This window comes from Pinus tabuliformis, chromosome 3_2 (assembly GCF_031772625.1).
Source record: "Pinus tabuliformis cultivar Carrire ecotype Pingquan chromosome 3_2, CPIR1, whole genome shotgun sequence".
Classification (NCBI taxonomy): Eukaryota; Viridiplantae; Streptophyta; class Pinopsida; order Pinales; family Pinaceae; genus Pinus; species Pinus tabuliformis.
The window spans coordinates 679,277,216-679,300,209 of record NC_142302.1 but is presented as its reverse complement, the minus strand read 5'-3'; positions in this window follow the sequence as shown (position 1 = coordinate 679,300,209).

Sequence of the window (22,994 nt, the reverse complement as noted above, 5' to 3'; positions counted from 1 at the left end):
ACCAACCTGACATATAAGTTTTTGTTAAATCTCTAAGATGTTGGATGTATTCGGTTGTCATATTGCTTTTGTGATTTTGAAGTGTCACAAAAAATATTATTAAATATCTATTTCATTAGGGTTTAAAAATATATATATATTATTAAAATATTGTTGGGAACACCGTTTGTTTTTTATTTGGTTAAGTTTAATTTTAAGGGACAAATTTATTTGCTTCACTCATATAACGTATTTTAAAATTATTAAATAGAGTTCATTGATTAGGAATATGGCTTATTCTCACATTTAGCTTAGTTCAATTTCAAAAGATATGTTTTTCTAGTTGTAATAAGGCTCAAAGAGAAAAGTAGGTGCCCCACCCATATGACGAATTTGTTCTTGCTAAGTTATAAGTTATTGTTATATTTGGCTTGGGAGAGGATTGTTTGATCTCCCCTCCGCTTAGGTTCAATTCTTGCAAAGGGGTTTTCTTGACCCTTTGTGATAAAGCTAAAAGAATAAGCATCCCTTAGAATAGAACTCCTCGGAAGTATCTTTATAGATGTCTAATTTCATGTTGATTTGTCTCTCTTCCACCTCCACTCAATTCTAGCCAAAAAAAAACCAACAATAATAACATCATCTTAGTTCCCCCGGATGCGGGTGGCACCATCACCCTTAATGCATCTCATGCAAAGAATTAAAGTCCGATACTGCCAGCTGCAGAGCAGCGTGGCTTCCCGAGACTTAACCTTATGCGAACGGGAGGAAGGTATTAAGGCAGGATCGGTTAGCAGATCTGCATTAATGGCTCGCGATGTTTGACGCAACATTCTCTCAGTTATAATCATGCTGATCCTCAGCGTTTTCATCACGCCTTATGCTCAGTCTCACGGCAACGGAACCTGGTTAGCGGAGGCAGATGGTGATGGGCTGATTTTGGTTCACCGTCGCGAGCTCCAGGCCAACATTACCAAGGGTAAGCTCTCCCCTGTTCTGGATTTACGCATTGGATGTATTGTGTCGTCGTCTGGGGTGTATTCTGTGAATTCTGTTTGGCATCCCTTTCGCCTCAACCGACTCTGTTCTGTCGTCTCTGTTGTCTATAATCTCTCTGCGCCCTACCACCTGTCTGTCATTATGGTTCGTTCGGGTAAGAGGCATCGTTCAGGGGGGCGTCGTGACAGTGGCTTGCATTCCTCGGCCGGTCATGCTGTGGAAACTGAGCCGGCGCCCATCAATCCCCCCGTCCACGAGGCTGTGCCACCTTTGAGCTCTGGACGCAAGCCTATTCCGAACAGTGCCTTCCAAACCACGCACTTTAAATTTCAAAGTAATTTGAACAGGCCCCTTATTACTGCTCACATCACCATTATTCTTTCGGAAGAGGAAAATCAGGTCTCCCCTCTGGCCTGCATTGCTCCTGATCCTTCCCAAAGCAGTGAGCATTCCATGGACAAAGATAGCCTAGAGAATTGGAAAAGTGAGAAGTCTGGACAGGAGGAATTTCTCAAAAATATTCCTCCCCTTGAAGATACAGGACCTGCTGCTGAGGAAGGGACTCAAGGTGAAGCAAGCCATTCCATGGCAATCCCTGGCAGCGATTTGGGCGGCAATGAAAGTTTGAGGACCGGCGGTGCAGGTCTGGCTGAGGAGAAGAATCATGGCAAGGCAAAGGAGGGGTAGCGCCACCTGGGACTGCCTCTTTATTTTTTGTTTCGGCTACTGTTTCAGGCTCACAGTCAGGTTTCAGCACTCATGACCTATTGTTTTTGGCTTCCAGCTGGGGATTTGGTGATACACTTTGTGCTGGTTTGCATTGATTTTGTGTTTCTGTGGCTCAGTTCTCTTTCTCAGCTAAATATGTCACTCTCTATGTCTTTCATCTGGTTTCTTGATCTTTGTAACTGGTCTCCCCAGCTTTTGTTTGTAAGGGGGCAGTTCTGTTATGTTGAGCGCTCTCAAACTATGTCTCCTGAGGCCTCGACAGTATGTAAAAATATTTTGCCTTACAATTAATAGAATTTAGCATTTGCAGAGAAAAAAAAAACATCATCTTAGTTCAATATAACCTACTCAACTAACCAACCAAATTTTAATTAAATAAATCACCATTATTCTCATAACAAAAATTAAATAAATTACCATTATCTCATCTTAATTCAATATAACCTACTCAACTAACCAACCAAATTTTAACTAAATAAATCACTATTATTCTCCTAATAAAAAATAAATAAATTACCATTATTTTATCTTAATTCAATATAACTCAGTCAACTAACCAACCAAATTTTAATTTATTTCTTATAATAAAAATTAAATAAATCACAATTTCATAATATTTTAAGTATTTATTACCATTAAAATATCCACCCAGAGAATCCCTCTTCCCAATATTTTAATAGAATAAATCACCCTTATTTTCATCATATTTTAATCATTTGTTAACTCGAAAAAATATTTTAATTATTTATTAAATTACAAATAACCACAAACTTAGTCCCTCCTAAAACTACTTTTGAGATGCTTTACAACCTCCTCGCTAACTTTTGAGACGCTTTACATAATTAATTATGGGCCGAGTGACTTTTGCCTCTTTTTTTTTTTTTTTTTTTTTTCAAAAGGTGGAAAAACCTATCAAACTCAGTTTGTCAAACCAACAGTGAGGACAGCCATCTCTGGCTGCTATCCGCGAATGTCAGTTGACACATCACTGTTATCAAGGAAAACCACGCCACCTGAAATAACCCGCTGGTGGTCCGTAAGGGAGCAGGCTTTCGCTCCTGCCAAATGCCTCTGGGTCTTGGGCCGTTAACCTGTTTCCTTACGTTCGAGGAAGACGAGCTCTTAGCCAAGCAGAAGCAGTTTTATGTGGGCATCATACATAGTCAACATAATATTTATTTTATTTTATATAGTCAACATAATATTTATTTGTATTTTACTTTTACTGAAGTTCTATGTTATTTATTAATAATAGGGATTAGTTCTATGTTATTTATTAATAATAGGGATTATTTATCGCATAGTTAATGTTTTCGCTGAAAATATAATACAAATTTTGGTATAATTTTGATAAAATTTAGTGGAATTTTTTGGAAATTTGGGTTATAGTTGGTAAGCTTCAAGATTTTAGGTGCCCGAGAGGATGTTAATGGCGTTGAATCTATTTCCACCATCAAAAACACGATTCAAACTAGATTTCGACGAGAAATGATCGTTCGAGTGAAATTGTTTAGACAACGCCATTATTTTTTGTTTTTACAAAAAGGTTGACATCATTTAGATTTATTTATTATAGAAAGGGATTAATTTTTTTAAATATAAAAATTTAAGAAATGGTGTATATTTTAAGGGATTTGTTTTCTCTAGTTAATTAGGTTTATCTTAAATGTTTAAGAGGGATTATTGTTATTTTCTCCACCCAAGTTTAATTCCCACAAGTGATATGATGAACTCATATTGAGTATGTTGTTATAATGGTTTCAAGCCTCATTGTTGAATGGCCTTGAACCCTGTAGAATTACTTTCCCTTGCCTACAAGTTGGAAAGTGAGGCGCTTTGTTTCATGAAAAAATGTGGGGAGGGGGATTTGATCCCTTTCAATACTTTATAAAATGGAGATTAAGATAGATATAAAATGAATTCATCATTTTTTTCATAAATTAGTTCTAACGATGTTTGAGTCTCGATACATTATTGGTTCTCGCTACGATGGTAGTTTCCTCATTTAACTCACTTCTTCCTTACATACAGGACACTCCCTATTCTTATTTTAACCTATCTAGTTTATTTGGTCATGAGGTCAGTTGTTTCATTCATTTTCTTGATCTAATCGAGTGTATTTTAATAAAGCTTTTGGCATGTCCTTGTGACCCCCTCCTTGAGCTCACTAGTCAGATGCCCCTACCTTTTCCTATGTGGGTCCTTTGCCTACCTTCCTCTACTCTATTCCTCTCTTGATGCCTATTTAGCTCCTCTTGTTCCTGTCATCCCCCTCCACGCTCCATTTGAATCTCTTCACGACTCATCTCCAACTCATTGTCACTATAATGACTCATAATCAAGGAAGTGGTAGCGAGGGAGGGCGTGGAGGCTTCCATGCCCATTTCAGGGTAAAATCTCCAGCCCACCACTTCCAAAATAAAATTCCTCGAGAAGTCCAATAGGAGCTTTGGGAGGCTAAAACATAAGCTAACCGGGAATAAGAATGTATTTCTTATTCAGAAGCTTTAGATCATGTTGAAGCATGGGTTCCTAACGTGGGGCATACCTAAGGGCACCAATCCCAGTATGTCCACACCATCAACGTCTAATCACAAATGAAAATGGTAATCAACAAGGTTCTCTTGAAAAGGAACAATGCCAAGGAGGAAATTCTCTTGATGTTAGATGAAATGCAATTACACATGAAGAACATGGACATTAAAATGGAGCACATGGAAGCCCACATGGTCCATATTCCAATTCTAGGAGTATGCAACAAATCTGATATAGATCCAATAGAGATGGAACCCTCTACTTCTTCTAAGCTTTTATGATAGCTCTAAAGCCTAGGGCTCACTGGTTTTCTAGTCTACTAGACATTCTTTGTTTTGTCAATCTTGGTGTTTTAGGTCACTAGTTTACTCTGGGCTTTGGTCGAAGAATTTGAATAACACAATTATGTCGAGTATTATTTTTATCTTTAAAACTCTTATGATAAAAAGCCTTCTGCATTGCCACTGTTATGGTTTCCAGAGAGGTAGACTATTGGATTGTCGTGAACTCTATGTTATGTAATATGGTTGAAATTTAATAGAGTTAACTTACAAATATTAGAAGAAGATGATGATGATGATGATATCAATGTTAAGCACTATGAACTCATATTAATCAAACTTGAACAAGTCCCTAGGGATCAAGTTTTGGAGTGTGAAAAAAACCAAGCCAATTGTAAACATTAGTTTGATATAGTTTTGACTCATGGTTGAACTGCCCTCTAACTTAACAATCCCTCACATTCCCAGCTATTGTCTCTAATTTGGTTTGAAATTCTAGGACACAGCACTAGCAATTCATGAATGACTAGAGAAGATCCCTATCAATGAGCTCCAACCTGCACTGTCCAGAAGAAAAGCTCTCTTCTTTGCATAAAGAGGTTTGATTGGCCAACTTATAGGTATCTAGCCCTCTCTAAAGATAGTGGCTTCGTGGATTCAAAAAAACTAGAAACGCCATCTAAAGGGACAACTCCAATTTTTTATGTTTGAAAAAAGGTTTTGTGCCTTTATATTTAAGCTAGGTGGGGATTTGATTTTCCAAAGTGGGCCTTATTTCTTGGGAGCTAAGGGTATGTATCTAAATAGGTGGTCTTCAAATTTTAATTCTAAAAATGACATCCCATTCACAGTTGTAGTTTGGGTAAGGCTCCCCATCTTCCTCTCCACTTGTGGAATGATGAAAGCTTGTGATGTATTAGGAACACATTTGGAAAGTTTATAGACAAACCAAAGCCAAAGGAGAATCTTCTTTGATGTGTAAAATCTATTTTAAGACAAATTTAGAAAAAGGATTGATTGAAATAATGATGATAGCCTTGGATAACTAGACCTATATCTAGGATCTAAACTACGAATAACTCTTGTTCAAATGCAAGGTGTGCTACTATAACAGCCATTTTTATCACACCCCATGTAAATGTCAATATGTACATATGTTTATGTAAATTGTGTAAAAATGCAATTGATGACTAATTTGAAGGAGAGGACACGGATTCAAAGATCTAAGAAGCAGAGGTTGCTTGTGATGTGGTTAAACTAGGACATAGTCACATCATTTATTTCCATTCTACCTATTACCCTAATACTGGAATTACACCTGGTTGAAAGAGTTATGGCTACAAGTTAATTGTTGATATTGATTACCACTCATTAAGTCCTAGGCATTTAATCTAAATGATTAAATTATAAATGATCATGGAAGTAATTGATCATTAACTTCCCTAAAAGACATGAAGTTGTCTTGGAAAGTGGGGAAGTGGAGCTCATAAATGAGCTAGTAACTACCTACCACCTGTTGGGTGAGGTGGAGGTAGTTACCAACTACCAACTAAATGGTAGAGAGGGTAATCCAATTTTGTTGACCTTGCTAAAAGAAAAGAATAACACAAAGGCAATCTAGTTAGAAGGCAAGAAAGGAGAAAATGAACTTGTAGACATATGTGCTCGAGGGGATACTACTGGAGAAAGTATCAAAGGTTGGAAGGAGCCAGCTAATTATTGTATCAGTTCCAGACCTATTTAATCAAGTTGGTACCTTAAACTTCTATTTTATGAGCAATGTTCTCTATAATAGGAAAGAACATGGTAATGTATTGTTTTTAATTTTATATTCATTTGTGTATGCTTTAAAACATTTATACAAGAAGAAAGCTATATAACAATTAGTTTGAAGTAAAATTATTATTTGTTCTGCACATTTTATGCATGCATGCAAATACAATGATGTATGTGCAAAAGTGTGTGTGTGGGGGGAAATGAAAAATTGTTATAATTCGTAATTTACATTGTATTCATATGTATAGATATAAGTAGCTCAAATTTTAGCTAACTACATACTGATGTGAAGTATAAATTAGGAAATAGTAAAATACATATATTTTATATTAATATAGAATAAACAGCATTGTAGCATTAACATTGATGAGATTTGAAATATTTTAGACTTAAGAGAGAAAGTATATATATATATCATTGGTAAATATAAGTGTGAGTCGTATTATGACTCATGGTATTTGAAAGGAGTAAGTGAAGGAATAATAATTCTTAGAAGAGTGGCTGTAAGTCCTTGAAGAAACAATAGAGATAACATTTGTATAGCAACAAATTTAGCATCGTGAAAATAAACAATACTATTGTATATAAAGTCTAAAAGACATAGCAAAAAAAAACCAAGAGCGAATATAGTCATTGTATAAAGAACTTGAGAAAATAAAAATACAAAAGATTGTGATATAACTTCATAAATTCAATACATAAGCATTCTATGTATATGTTATTAAGAAGAATAGAGAAATTTCTTTAATAATAGTGTAGGTCAACATGACCTCATTAAGTTACAAATTGACAAAAATTCTGGTTCGAAAAGAACCATAAAGAATTACAATAACAGTCATATAAGCATGCAGCTTAAAAAATCTTCCAAGAAGGAAGAAAGACATTTAATATCTATAATGTATATAACTTAGAAGACAAATGACTGAAAATCCTGAAGGAATTTCTCAAAGGAATAATCACGAACATGCAGAGAAATCAGCCGAGGGTTTTGGAACTCGCCAACCTAGAATGACGAATTTAAAATCTTCAAGAGCAAAAAAAAGGAAACCCAATGGTATCGCTTTGAAGGAAATGGTTTCAAAATTTTACTTTAAATCCTTTAGTACCTGTGATCGAAAAATGATATACAATTACTATTCGCACATCAACATATAAATTACTTGAATACATTCTAACTAGAAGGAAAAGTAATTAATAAGGGTTATTACCTGAAAAGACCTCCTTATTGGTGCAAGTTCATGAAATCTGAACATAACGAAGAACTTATATTAGGGTTTGGAACAAATTGTCTAAACCTAACTAATACACAAAATATAAAAACAGAAAGGAATGTTGGTAATAAACAAAAGGGAAGTGTGTGTGTGTGTATAAACCCCAAAATTATAATAAAAACCCCATGAACCCTCACATCATACAAAGGATTATTATTATTTGCACAGTAGCATGCAATAGCCCAAACTGAGAAAATCCAAAGTGTCGGTAACAATAAAAATAATACAAATTATATCAGAGTGTTAGGGTTTCAAGAAGGAGAAACGCTAATAGGGTGTAGAATAGACAGTGATGGGATGTATTGTTAAGTCAATCTATGATGTGAATGTCATAGGGTTGAAACTCTGAGGGCAACAATCCTTTCATGTTAAGGGTTGGTTTAGCCTAAGCCAGGTGCGATCCCTAAGTGATTTTGACGGCTTAGATGCCCCTAGGTCACGTTTTCTCAAGCCAAAGGTTAAGGTTGTCGTCATCTTTGGAAGACACAGACAATTTGACAAACAAACAAACAAAATTGAAGGAAAAAAGTAAATGTGAGAGAATATACATACCAAATGTATATACATAATAATTAATTATACAATATTAGAAACCCTACATAGTGACTCTAAAAGTTACCTTGCATGAACCTATGGTATACAAAGGGGTTATTTATTATTATTAATAAAATTTACACTAAGTCAAAAACCCAATTTTTTTGGGATTCGAACTATTTGAGAACATCTATAGTCACACTGAAGGGCGAGGGTTTTATAGTTTGAAAACGTGGATCACAATAACAGTATGAAAAGGAATGAGAACGAAATCAAATGTTAACATAATAAAAGAACAATTTACTACTAAAAGGAGTTACTTGACAAAAACAATATTCAAATTTAATATAGAGTTGAAGTAACCAGGAGTTAAAGCTTTCGCAAGTTTCCATATGTCAAAGTTTAGCCATGAAAGCAGTGGCATGAAATTGCTATGAAAAATGCCTACAAGGAGGAATAGAATAATAATAAAAAAAATGGAGAAGAAATGAATGAATAAAACAATTTAAGTAATGTGAGACCGAAACAAGATATTAGTCCCTTATTACCTTGCATCTAGTAATGAGAATGTTAAGATACTCTTGTAGAGTTAGCATAACAATTGGATTTGTTGGAGGAACAAACCCTAAGTAGAAACCGAAAAATACCAATTATATTTCCAAATATGAGAATGGAAAGTGTAAACAACTTTGAAAAAATGATAAGGTTATATGTACATTAATGTAACTACAAAATTATTGGTGAACCAAAGAGAAATTACCTCAAACAAGAAACTCCTTACGCACAAATAAATTTTGAGCTAAAAACTCATTCTCATATAAACCAAAATTCAGTAAAGAATGGAAGATGTTTGTCGAGTGGCGGAGCTCTACTCCAAACCTATTGAATGCGTAAAAGAATGAGTCATTGGTCAGAAATCCATTTAAACCATAGAGAAAAAAACCTATTTCATCGCCACCGTAGATCTTTAGGGTTTTAATATTCACTGTAGATATGATTGAAAGGACCAGGTTGATGTGTCAATATCATACCATAACACGCCCACAAAGAAAGAACATATGTCATCTTATAGAAAACTCTAGAATATCTATGTAAAAATTATACCACATGGTGTACGTAAGCAAAGATTAAAATATATATTAACAATTATGAATTGACACAATAGTATACCATGACACAGGTATGTGTTATATGATATTAAACGTTCAAGAATCATAATGGTATAATTTTTTTCAATAGTAAAAATCGTAATTTTATTAATGAAAACAATGTAGAAGCTTACAGTGTATTCAATCATGCTAGTCGAAACTGGTGTTCATAGAGACCAAAAATACTACTCTAAAATGGGAGTAACCATGTCACTCTTTTCTCCATTTCTTATTTTTTATCTTTAGCCATTCTCCTTGAGATGGAGTGGTCGATACAAGTGCTAGTTGAGTCTCTTCATTCAACCTTGGATTTTCCTTATCTGAATCCAAACTTTCAGATACACGATGACATTTTGAACCCCTATCTTGTTTTCTACCGGGATCATCTCCTGCCGCGATGTGTGTGCTAGAGCTCCTAAAACTTCATGATTATCTCCCCCCTTTTATACGCTTTCTTGTGGATTTTGGGTTTCTTCGTTGGTGTGGGGGTTCATTTCTTCATCGTCCTCTTCTTCTATAGGCTGTTGTTGTGGGAATTGTCATCCCTTGGGTTGCTTTCCTGCTTCCTTCTTCCTTCGAGGCACTTTCTTGGCCTCATGACATCTATTTTGTATATGTCCCGTTTGTCCGCATATTCAACATCTAAAAATTGTGTTATCAAAATCTAGAAACCGTGTCCAACACTGCTTGTTATGTGTCAAGAGAATATGATCCGACAATCCTTTACTGAGGTCCACCTCCACACATATTCTCGCAAAAGTGTAGATTTGTTCTTCAACTCTTTGCGTATATGTATTTATGTACTCTACAATGAAAAAGTCCCTAGAGTAGAGGTGAATCTCACAATTTAGTGTCCATGTTGTGAATATATAGTTGAAAAGATCCACTAGTTTTGGCCAAAATCTGTTGGATCTGTGTATAATTGCTTGAGATTCATATGTTGTGCATAGATCATTTGTTTTAGATAGATCTACAGTCATTGTTGGGATTTGATTCAATCATTCCACTATATAGGTGTCGGGTATATTGTGTGTTTGATCTGGTATTGCTGAAGCACCAAACTTTCCTTTGAGGACGTCTTTGAATGAAAGACCTCCATTTACTTGTCCTTGATTAGGCTTTGTTCCTCTGGGAGGACTAGATTGCAGACACTCCCCTACACCCTCGGGATTTCTTGGTCCAGGAGAGCCTCTGCCAAGCCTCAAATTTAAAATGATGGTGGATAACGATAGAATGTTATAATTTTGTAAACTCAAATCATCCTGCATGGATTTACCTCCGCATATTAGACTTTGTAGAAGCGTCGAAATACCCAGAATGTACATGATATTTCGTTTTAATAGTTTGATGCAATCTGAGGCACGAACCCAAGATAATATTGTTTTTCCATCTAGGGTTTTAATAAAAATCTGGAATAATGTCTTTGTTCCTAGATCTGATGCCCTTACTTGAAAGTCGTGCAACTCATTAGTCGGATCAACGCAGTACTACAAATCTTAAAGGAGTGAAAGGGGTTGTAGCGGAGCTATTGTCTTTATAACCAATAGCATGTCCACCGCAACCACCCGATTTTATGGAGAGAAATGTCAATCTGAAGAAAGGTGATACAGACTCCACTGATCTACATCTACTCCTCCCTTTCGGACATTTATTTTGCTCAAGGAATTGAGGACTATAAATCTGGAAGCTTTAGTAGCATATCTAAGACTATAAATGTTCTAGGTAGATAATCCTCTTCTGAAATCGAGGTTTTGCCTACTGGTCTGTCCAATACTTCCCTTGTGACGAAGCGCATACAGGGGATCGATTTCTGTGCCAAGAACGCCATATTCTTATACAGAGCCAGTGTTGAGCCATGTTTGCGATGCCCTTCACTCCCATCTAAGCCTTCGTGCACGTCGGGGGTGAACAAAACTTCTGTGTTGACAAGTTGGTGCATGATACTCCCAAAAACCTTGGTTGTCATTCTCCCTACCAACCTAGGATGTCAAGACCAGTATTCGATCCATTCACCAGATCCTGTATCAGTCCCTCAAGTAGTGAAATCATACCCTGGCGATGACGCAGAGGTTGGATCTGTGATCTGAAGAGCACCAACAGCGAAAGGGAAGCTATGAATCTGTGGAACCCTAGGCATCACGTCCATCCAATCCCGCTACATCATATGATATTATCAATGAATAATTGATGCCATCGTAATGGTATAATGTATTGTAAGTGTGGTTAATATATATGTTTATATGTATAAATATGTGTTAGGTACAATATATTTTAGAATAACACGGGTGATGTATCAATAAACCATTGTAAATCATACCCATGAGATAAAGCAAGAGGATGTGTGTGTATATATATAAAAGGAGGACTTGGAAAGATAAAGTCAAATTAATATAGGGCATATGTATTATGGTTATAAAATGTATTGATAATAAGAGGTCGTTTGACAACCTTAAATGAATTTTTTTTTATTAAATCAAGGGTATAGTAGGTAATTATACCCACTTTTGACAATTTCACCATATGGAGAACAATAATTACAAAACAAGAATCTACAGTTCCTTTATGACCAGAAGACAAGGGGTATGGATATATGAGTATCAAGTAAGTAATGGTTTAATGAGTTAAGAAGCTAAATATAAAATATTATTGTGTAAAAGAGAAAACTCTTTAGGAATATAATTCAATTGTGGGTAACAATGAACTTATAATCTTTATCTGGAGATTGTAAAAGAAAGGTAGAATTATTATTATTAAACGAATAAAAAGGAAGATTCCTTAAATATAAAGCTACAAGCAAGTAATACAAATCTACTACTTGTTGATATATATATATATATATATATATATATATATATATATATGTATATTTTGATGTGTTAAATGGGGTATATTACAAGTGGTATTAGAGTTATAGGTTACAACATAGAGTTGTAGGTTACAACATTAGGCTTCTTATGGGTCCTAAGCTAAAATAATTACAAAACAAGAATCTATAGTTCCTTTATGACCAAAAGACAAGGGGTTTGGATATATGAGTATCAAGTAAGTAATGGTTTAATGAGTTAAGAAGCTAAATATAAAATATCATTGTGTAAAGAAGAAAACTCTTTAGGAATATAATTCAATCGTGGGTAACAATGAACTCATAATCTTTATCTGGAGATTGTAAAAGAAAGGTAGAATTATTATTATTAAACGAATAAAAAGGAAGATTCCTTAAATATAAAGCTACAAGCAAGTAATACAAATCTACTAATTGTTGATATATATATATATATATATTGATGTGTTAGATGGGGTATATTACAAGTGGTATCAGAGTTGTAGGTTACAACATTAGGCCTCGTATGGGTCCTAAGCTAAAATAATTACTATCTTGTGTCATGATAAGATAATCAAAGAACTGTTAGGAAAGTTTGAAGTATGGTTGATGAAAACAATGGACAAACTTCTATAGTGTCACCCAGAGGAGGCGAGGAACTTGATAATGAAATTGGAATGATGGGAGGAGGAACTAGTAATACAATCAATCAAGAATCTGAAGTCCTATAAGTAATGCCTAGCTTGAAGGCATATTTAGATAGTATAAATGTCAATCAAGAAAAATTGTCCAAAGTTAAGGATGAGCAAGAGGAGATTAATGGCTACTTATTGAGGAAGCTATAAGAGAATAGAGGCAATAGGAAAATAGGAGAAACTCATATGAAGAGATCTAGAAGTGAATTCACTAATATAATTGATTCTATAACTTCTAGTGAAAGTAAGAAGCATGAGTTTAATGAAGGGAAAGAACAAAAATATGAAAGTAGCACCTCAATGACCAAAAGTAAAAGAACCACATCTCAATTGCAAGGAGAATTAAAAAAAAATAGACCTCCAAACTTTGATGGAGAAATTGAAGGAGTAGAAGCATGGCTTCTAAGTATGTCAAAGTATTTCGAGGCCTACAATTACCCAAGAAATTTGAAGGGCAGATTGGCTACATACCAGTTAACTGGTAAAGCAACCTTATGGTGGGAGGAAAACAAATCCAGAAAGAGGATCAAAAGTAAAAATCTGAAGTGGAAACTCTTTATAAAAAAATTAAAAAGAAATATTTAACAGAAAGATATTTTGATGAGAAGTCCAGAGAATTCCATGAGTTAAGGCTAGGATAGACCACCATGGATTGATTTGTAAATAAGCTCATGAGTTTGTTGAGATATGTGTCATATTTAAAAGAGGAAAAAGCAAAAATACAAAGGCTCATTAGGTGTTTGTCTTTTTCATATAGAGAAAGGATTGAATTTGACAATCCAAAAACCATGGATGAGACTATAAGGAAGGAAAAATTGTGTTTTAACTAGAACCAAAAGAAGGGTGACAATTCTAAGGGTTGGATGACCAAGAAGCATGAGAAGTTTAGTACTAAGAAAGAGGGGTTTACGAAACCTACCTTTTCTAACACCTTTAAAAGTAATGAAGGAGGGAATTACAACATAAGTGTAAATCAACAGAAAAATCTAGGACATAAAGTTGGACAAGCGGCAGGAGCAAGAAATACGAATTTTGGGGAATCAACTGGACCCCCAATCAAGTTTTGGGGCTGCAATGAGAACCATTTGTAGAGAGGTTGTCCAAAAAACCTAGTAAACAAAAAATCAACAATAAATAACTTACAAGAGGCCTCTACAATCAATGGTATTGCATGCAATATCCCAATGATTAGTGTGGTGTTGGATGTGAGACAAGAAAACCACCAATCCACTATGGTGGAAATCCAAGGTAAAATTTTTGAGAAAAATGTTATATTACTAATTGACCCTAGTTCTAGTTTAAGTTTTATTTTCGCTGCTGCAATTGAAAAGTGTGGACTTAAAAAGGAAAAACAAAGTAAGCCCTAGTTAGTATAATTGGCCATAAGAACAAAAAGGAAATTTACAAAAATAAGCAAACATTGTTGATTAAATCTGAATGGAATGAACACACGTCTAAATCTAAACATTTTACCTTTGGGGCCATATGATGTTCTTGTTGAGATAGATTGGTTGGAACCTCACAAAATATTTTAAATTGCTTAGAAAAGTATTTCACTTGTATTAATGATGAAGGAGAGAACTACATAGTCAAAGGAGTGGAAAGAGCTATTTCTGTGAGGCAAATTTCTACCTTACAATTAAAGAAATGTGCATACAAAGGTTGCCAAATGTTTATAGTCTAAATTGAAGACCTATCTAGTAGCAAACGAAAACAATCTCTAGAAGATTACCCCATTTTGGAGCAATATAAAGATATTTTCCTCAAAGAAATGTCAGTACTTCCTCCAAGAAGCGATATAGACTTCGCCATTGATCTCATTCCTGGAGTAGTTTTGGTATCCAAAGCCCCATATAGAATGAGTATTCCTGAGCTAATGGAGTTAAAAATTTAGTTGTAAGTGTTGCTAGATACGAAGTACATAAGGCCCAATGTATCTCATTAGGATGCACTAGTTTATTCATTAAAAAGAAAGATGGGACTCTTAGGCCATGTATAGATTATAGGCGGCTCAATAAAATGACCATCAAAAACAAATATCCTTTGCCTTGGATTGGCAACTTGTTTGATCAAGTCCAACTAGCTTCAATCTTCTCAAAAATTGATCTAAGATCTAAATACCATCATATTAGGATCAAGGATGAGGATATTCACAAAACAACATTCAAAACAAGATATGGACATTAAGAGTTCATGGTACTCCTATTTGGACTCACTAATGCACTAGCCACTTTCATATGCTTGATGAACAATGTGCTCATTCATTTTCTTGACAAAATTGTTATTGTACTCAAAGGTGATATTTTGGTTTACTCAAAAAGTAAAAAAGAACATGATCAACACTCACATATTGTTCTTCAAACACTTAGAGAGAATGAGTTGTATGCTAATTTTAGAAAATGCTCATTTTACTATAAACATATTCAATATTTGGGACATGTAATATCCAACGAAAGGATTGTTGTGGATCTAGAAAAGATTAGAGCTATTATTGAATGGCCCAAACCTAAAGACATAGTTGATATCAATTTTTTTATGAAAATTACAACTTATTACAAAAGATTTATAGAAGGAATTTTAAACTAGCATATCCAATTACTTCTTTGCAAAAGAAGGGGAAATTTTTTAATGGAGTCAGAAGTGTTAGGGTAGCTTTGTAAAACTAAAGCAGTTATTATCTACTGCTCTAATTCTGAAACTAGTTGATCCCAATGAAGATTTTGTGGTATGCACAAATGCTTGCAAGGAAGGTTTGGGGGGTGTCCTAATGCAAGAAGGTCATGTAATTAGCTATGAATCTAGGAAGTTAAAAGATCATGGGAATAACTATGTCTCGCTGACTTAGAACTAGTAGTTATCATCCATGCCCTAAAAATGTGGAGACACCACCTCATAGGAAGAAAGTTTCATCTAAAAATAAACAATGTTAGTCTCAAATACATATTTGACCAACAAAATCTAAATGTTAGGCAAGTAAGATGGTTGGCATTCCTTAGTTAATATGATTTTGAAATCATACACATTAAAGGAAGAGAAAACAAAATTGTTGACTCCTTAAGCAGAAAATTAAATCAGATTTGCACCATTTCAACAACTATTTGGCAGATAAATATGATAGAAGAGATTAAATCAACAATAGATTTTGATGAAGAATACATGCAAATTAAAAGAAAATTTCATATATATGAACTGTTAGGTGAAGAAGAAACTAATTTTTTAGTAAATAATTAGGATTTTCTAATATGCAAAGACATAATTTACTTACTTAATGATCCATAACTGAAAATAATTGTCCTAGATGAATTGCACAAGAAAACAAAAGCTAGCCATCCTGGGTATCAAAATCTAATAATTGTGTTGAGGACGGATTTTTATTGGCCTAACATGAAAATAAAGACAATAGAGTGTGTGGCTAAGTGCTTGGAGTGTCAACGAGTTAAGGCTCCCCATCAACACTCAGTAGGGCCTTTACAACCTTTGCCCATTCCTGAATGGAAATGGGAAAAAATACCATTCGATTTCATTATTGAATTACCAAGGACTAGGAGGCAACATGATTCTATCATGGTAGTGGTAGAAAAACTTAGTAACATTGCACACTCTATTCTTGTTAAATCTACCTTCAAGACCATTAAGATAATAGCAATATTCATGAAGGAGATATTTAGACTCCATGGTATACCCAACTATGATTTCAAACTGTGATGCCAAGTTTGCTTCTAAATTTTGGAAGGGGTTATTTGAAGGTATGGGGATAAAGTTAAAATTTAGCAAAACCTATCATCCTGAAATTGATGCTAAAAAAAAGGACTAACCATATTTTAGAAGATATGTTAATAATGTATGTTATGGATAGACCAATTAAGCGGGAGGATTATCTCCACTTAGTTGAATTTGCCTATAATAATGGATATCAAACTTCTCTGAGGATGAACCCCTTTGAGGTATTGTATGGTAAAAGATGCAAAGTACCTCTAAGTTGGGACCACTCTGAGGATAGATTATTATTGGGACCAGACATGCTCAAAGAGATGGAAGAAGTGGTTAAACAAGCGAAGCAAAACTTGAAAACAACTGAAGATCGACAGGAGAGTTATGTAGAATTGAAAAGAGTTCAAAAGGAATTAAATGTCAATTATAAAGTATATTTAAAAGTAAAACCAAATAAAAACACACTCAAACTTGGCAATTGTGCTAAGTTATCACCCATATACTATGGACCTTTCAAGGTGTTAGCTAGAGTTGGAGCAGTTTCCTATCAAATTGCTCTTCCAGAAAATATAAAAGTTCATAATGTATTTCGTGTATCCTTTATAAAGAAACATGTACATGACCCAACTCATACAAATGATTGGAATGTTGTACAGGTGGAACCAAAGAGAGAGTTTCTGGCAAAAGCACTATGTATTCTAGACCAAAGGGTAGTCACATTCTGGAATAGAGACATAGCTCAAGTGAAATTTTAATGGAAACATAAAAGTTAAATGGAAGCCCGTAAAACTTGGGCGATGGAGGATGCTTTTAAAGAAGTATATACATCTCTATTTTAGCAAGTTGGAATGAATGCCAAAGGTTATGAACAGACACTGAGACGATGTCAAATTCAAGCAAGGAAGGATGTGATATCGCCTAACTTGAATCTTTTATTGTGAATTTGTAATTCTCGTTAAGTATGATTGTGCCTTAATTTTGAAATACTTATTTGAAAACAATTTTCCAAGTGTGATAAATTGATAAAGGTTGAATGTAAATATTGTATTTATAACGCTGTTAATAAAATAATTATCTAGGCATTTAATCTAAATGATTAAATTATAAATGATCATGGAAGTAATTGATCATTAACTCCCCTTAAAGACAGGAAATTGTCTTGGAAAGCAGGGAACTTGAGCTCATAAATGAGCTAGTAACTACTTGCTACATGTTGAGTGAGGTGGAGTTAGTTACCAACTACTAACTAAATGGTAGAGAGGGTAATCCACTTTTCGTGACCTTGTTGGAAAAAAAAGAATCACGCAGAGGAAATCTGGTGACAAGGTAAGAAATGATAAAGTGAACTTGCAGACATATGTTCTTGGGGGGATAATACTAGAGAAAGTATCAAAGGTCGAGAGGAGCCAACTAATTATTCTATCAATTCCAGACCTATTTAATCAAGTTGGTACCTTAAACTTCTATTTTATGAGCAATGTTCTTAATGATAGGAAAGAGTATGGTAATCTGTTGTTTTTAATTTTGTATGCATTTGTGTATGCTTTAAAATATTTATGCAAAAAGAAAACTATGTAACAGTTAGTATGAAGGAAAATTATTATTTGTTCAATTTATGTGTGCATGTAAATACAATAATGTATGTACAAAAGTGTGTGTGTGTGTGTGCGTGTGTATATATAATTTTTTTGAAGTGAAAAATTGTTGTAGTTCAAAATTTACGTAAATTGTATTGATATGTACAGATACAAGTAGTTGAAATTTTAGTTGACTACATATTGATGTAAAGTATCAATTAGGAAATACTAAAATACATATATTCAATATTAATATAGAATAGACATCACTATAGCATTAATTGTGTTCATACTTTAAGTATTTGACTTAAGAAAGACTCATAGTATCATTGGCAAATATAAATGTGTGTCATATTACGACTCACAATATTTTAAAGGAGTAAGTGAAGGAATAATAATTCTTAGAAGAGTGATTGTAAGTCGTCAAAGAAAACAATAGAGATAACATTTGTATAGCGAAAAATTTAGCATGGTGAAAATGAATGATAATATTGTATATAAAGTCTATAACACAAAGCAATTAAATATGCTTAGGAAAAAAAAAAAAAGAGCAAATACAATTATTGTATAAATAACTTGAGAAAATAAAAATACAAAAGAATGTGATATAGCTTCATAAATTCGATACATAAACACTCTATGCATATGTTATTAAGAAGAATAGAAAATTTTCTTTCTTAATAGTGTAGGTCGTCATTGCCTCATTAAGTTACAAATTGACAAAAATTATGGGTCAAAAAGAACCTATATATAGTTACAATAACATGCATATAAGCATGTAGATTAAAAATCTTCCAAGAAGGAAGAAAACATTTAAGATTTATAATGTATATAACTCAGAAGATAAATTATCGAGAACCCTGAAGGAATTTCTCGAAGGAATAATCACGAACATGCAGAGAAGTCAATCCAGGGTTTCAGAATTTGCCGACCTGGAATGATGAATTTGAAATCTCCATGAGCAAAAAAAGGAAACCCATGGTATCTCACTGAAGGAAAAAGTTCCAAAATTTTACTTTAAATGCTTTAGTACATGTGAAAAAAAAAGAATATACAATTAATATTCACACATCAACATATAAATGACTTGAATTTATTCTAACTGGAAGGAAAAGTAATTAATAAGGGTTATTATATGAAAAGGCTTGCTTATTGGTGCAATTTATCGAAATCTAAACACAACAAAAAACTTATACTGGGGTTTGGAACAAATTGCCTAAACCTTGTTGAAAATGCAGCAATAAATTCCTAAATTAATTTTGTCATTGAATTAAATTAGGAGAAAAATTGTAATTCCACATCACGAGACTATTTGTACGAGTTAACTATGTTAATTTGACTTAGTTGGTTCAGTTAATTTGAGTTGAGGGTCTAACTTGAGTCATGTACAATGTCTCCTACTTTATAGGAGCCTTTGTTTAATTTATTTTGAGTTGTAATTAATTAATTCACTTTAACTGAGTTAAAGTCAATTAAACTAGTTCCAATAGTTGGAGGAACTAGTAGTTGGAGGAACTAGTATTTGTGAGGTACTTTTTACCTTTTCTTATTAGGTTAATAAATGCTTTAGTACATGTGACAAAAAAAGAATATACAATTAATATTCACACATCAACATATAAATGACTTGAATTTATTCTAACTGGAAGGAAAAGTAATTAATAAGGGTTATTATATGAAAGACTTGCTTATTGGTGCAAGTTATCGAAATCTAAACACAACAAAAAACTTATATTGGGGTTTGGTATCTCACTGAGACTATATAGATACGTATTTGAACTTCCTGTGGAGATAAACCAACATATTCGAGCTTCCTGTGGAGATAAACCTTTGTTGTCTCATCTCTCTTGCCCAAAATGTATGCTATAATATGACAACAAATAAGTTCCTTAGCACAGAGATCTGAACTCTGTATTCTCCAAAAACAACAAAAATATCGAACTTGGTGACTGTAACTACCACCGAAGATTTCAGAGGTATCCAAGATCTGCAACTGTGTTATGCGAAGTTCCTTGACCTAGTATATATAGTGGTTGGTTGTTATAAATGATCCAACATGAGTCATGTGAATTGTCGTGACTCCTTAAGTTAAGGCCAACATGAGGAAGAGAGCTAGCGCTTGTCGTTGGAGAGTTGTTGGACAATATTATTGACTCAAATACATTTGTTACATGCCCAAGAAGGGCTTTTCACATATGACATTAATCCTTTGACCTTAATAATAAAACCTAAGGCTCTCAATGGGGGCCATCTAGAAATGAAAACTGTTGCTCATGAAACCCATGAAGCAAGGCATTACACAAATATTTGTATTCCTTTTATTTCATCATTTACAAAGATCATAATTACATGTCATTATGAAGGCCGAACCTAGTTACATTTTACAACACTCCCTCTTAACTAGTGATGTATTAATAATGGTACTTGGTCATTCTCAATCTGAATAATTTCTCATAAGAAGAATCAGATTGGTAGCCCATATGTATAGCATCATAGAAACCAACATTGTTTCCATAGCAAGGCCTTGACTGACAACTCTATCTCTCATCAAATCAGAGCACAATGTTGGTGAGATCAATGACTATAAACACCTTCATCATTGTCTCTCAAGGTACATACCCACCTGGGTGTTCACTGAGTATGACCTTCTAGGACTATTCTTATCTTGGGTTCCCAACCCTCAAAGAATATCCGTCCTCTTGCTTACTCTTCTCTTGGATGCCCTACACATCCTTAAAGAGTACCAGATGCCAGATGATTACCCAATCCTCCATTCTTTCTTCCCAAGTGAAGACAAGAATGTTGTGTTTATCTCTCCCTATCAAATAGGGAAGATATGCCCATTCCTATAAAGGAATGTACCCAAGATCCTTCTAAGCAGGAACTTTCCCAAGCTATCTCTTAATTAGGGACTTGCGAGAGCTTCCTCTTAACTAGGGACTCTCCTTTTCATCAACAACTTCTTCTTCATGGGTCATTCAGCTGCTTGATCAATTTACTTCCTTGATGTCATGAAATTCAGTCGAGCTTCTTCCTTGTAGGGCATTAGCCATTGATCACTTTCCTCCTTGGTTCTTCATGTCATTCCTTTCTTCATGGAAAGTGGATTTCTTGGTACATATCTAGATCCTTCTTCATATGGCTACTTCTTTCTCATCATGCTTCTTTTAGGAATTTTCATCCACCACATGAATGCTAGTTGTACTTGCACTTACAACTCTTATTCTAGTAACCCTGCATGAAATCATCCATATATTATTCAAGAAATCAAAAAATAAAATTAAATCAAATAGTACCTTACGAGATGGCTCTTCATCATGACATCTTCCTGTAGGTATCAACATCCTGCATACACATTGACACATCTCCCAAAGATATCCATTGTCAAGGGTATCCATCTTTTTCAGACCTCCATTAGAGTCTTCATAACTTTTTGGGAGATTTCCTAGTCAAATCTTCTTGGTCTTTTGGATGTTGATCGCCTTCATCATGGTTTTATATCTCACGATATCTTCCTCTTACGCATTCCATTCCCAGGAGCTTCCAATCAAAGTTCCTTAATTGTAGTCAACCACCTCATACTTCATATGAGGTCATATTATGTTGATTTCATCTAGTGTGACTTATGCCTTCCAGCATCCTTTCAGAAGAGGAGATCATTTTCCCTTGATCATGCTTCTCAAGATAGAAGTAGTGATCCATTTTACCTGGAACCACACGACATTAATTTATAATATTGAATACAAGCATACATACCTCATTTTACCTTTAGGTCATCTAGGCTTCTTCCAACAGCTTCCTTGACTGAAAAGATCTTCAACCTCTTGATCTGCTTCATATCTCATGTCATCATACCATCATCCATTGAATTCCATAAGTTGGAGTTCTTGATGAAAGACTTGCTTCCACTCTACATTTGTGAATACTTCGATGAGTATTCCATTAGAGAATCTTGAGGATCTCGCATATGATGATACTTGTCTTGGATGAATTTTTCCTTTGATCTTTCAATGAGGTCACCAAGAGCTATATTCTTCAAAGTTGAGTACCATAGATTTTGTTCCAGTGGTCCTTCATATTTTCCTATGGTGATGTCACGAGCTCTTGCTTCTCATTCCTTGTTCTTCCTTCTTTCAGTTTCCCCCATTTCTTTGGTGAAATGAGATTCTTATCTATTCTTCTTGTTATTGTTGTTCTTAATCTAAGAAAAATCTTTCCTATAAAATACATAATATTTTCCTTCCATAGCATTGAATTTCAACTATGCTCTTTCTCCCTTTTATGAGTATCAGAATTTTCCAAACTTCCTTACCTTCCAGCTAATGTTTGAGTCCTTCAACGCTTTTTCCGTCAACTTGTACTTTTCTATCTTGCATAGAAATCACAAGTTGAACTTATCCCATGAATTTTGTTACCCTCATGATGATGTCACAAGTTTTATTTCTAATGCTTCTAAGATGTCATGCCACATCTTATTGTATATATAACCTATGTAGGATCTAGGAGCTAGTGAGGGAGACTATATTAATGATTCCTTACTCCATCTTACCATGGAATTATTTTCCTCAGCTCCTCCTATCCTTTCAGCGATATGAACTTTCTTTTCTTGTAATGTTCATAATTCTTCTTCTAGCTTCTTTGATGTATCCAATATTGTTTATGTGAGAGGAATTTAAGAGTTACTTCCCATGAATTCAAAGGATACCTTTTTCATTGATATGTTTCATGACTTCACTTATCTACGAGGACTATGACAATCCTCCTTATTTCATGCAAGGACCTTTGGTTACCCAACCAAATTATCGATTTCCTTGCAAAATAAAGTCATTTAACCAAAATTGATTAAAGAATGAAAAATACTTACTTGTCATGTGAAGATGAAATCTTCACCTTGATCATGTTGAAAGTGGTTGAAGTAGATGCATTGATGTTTCCTTC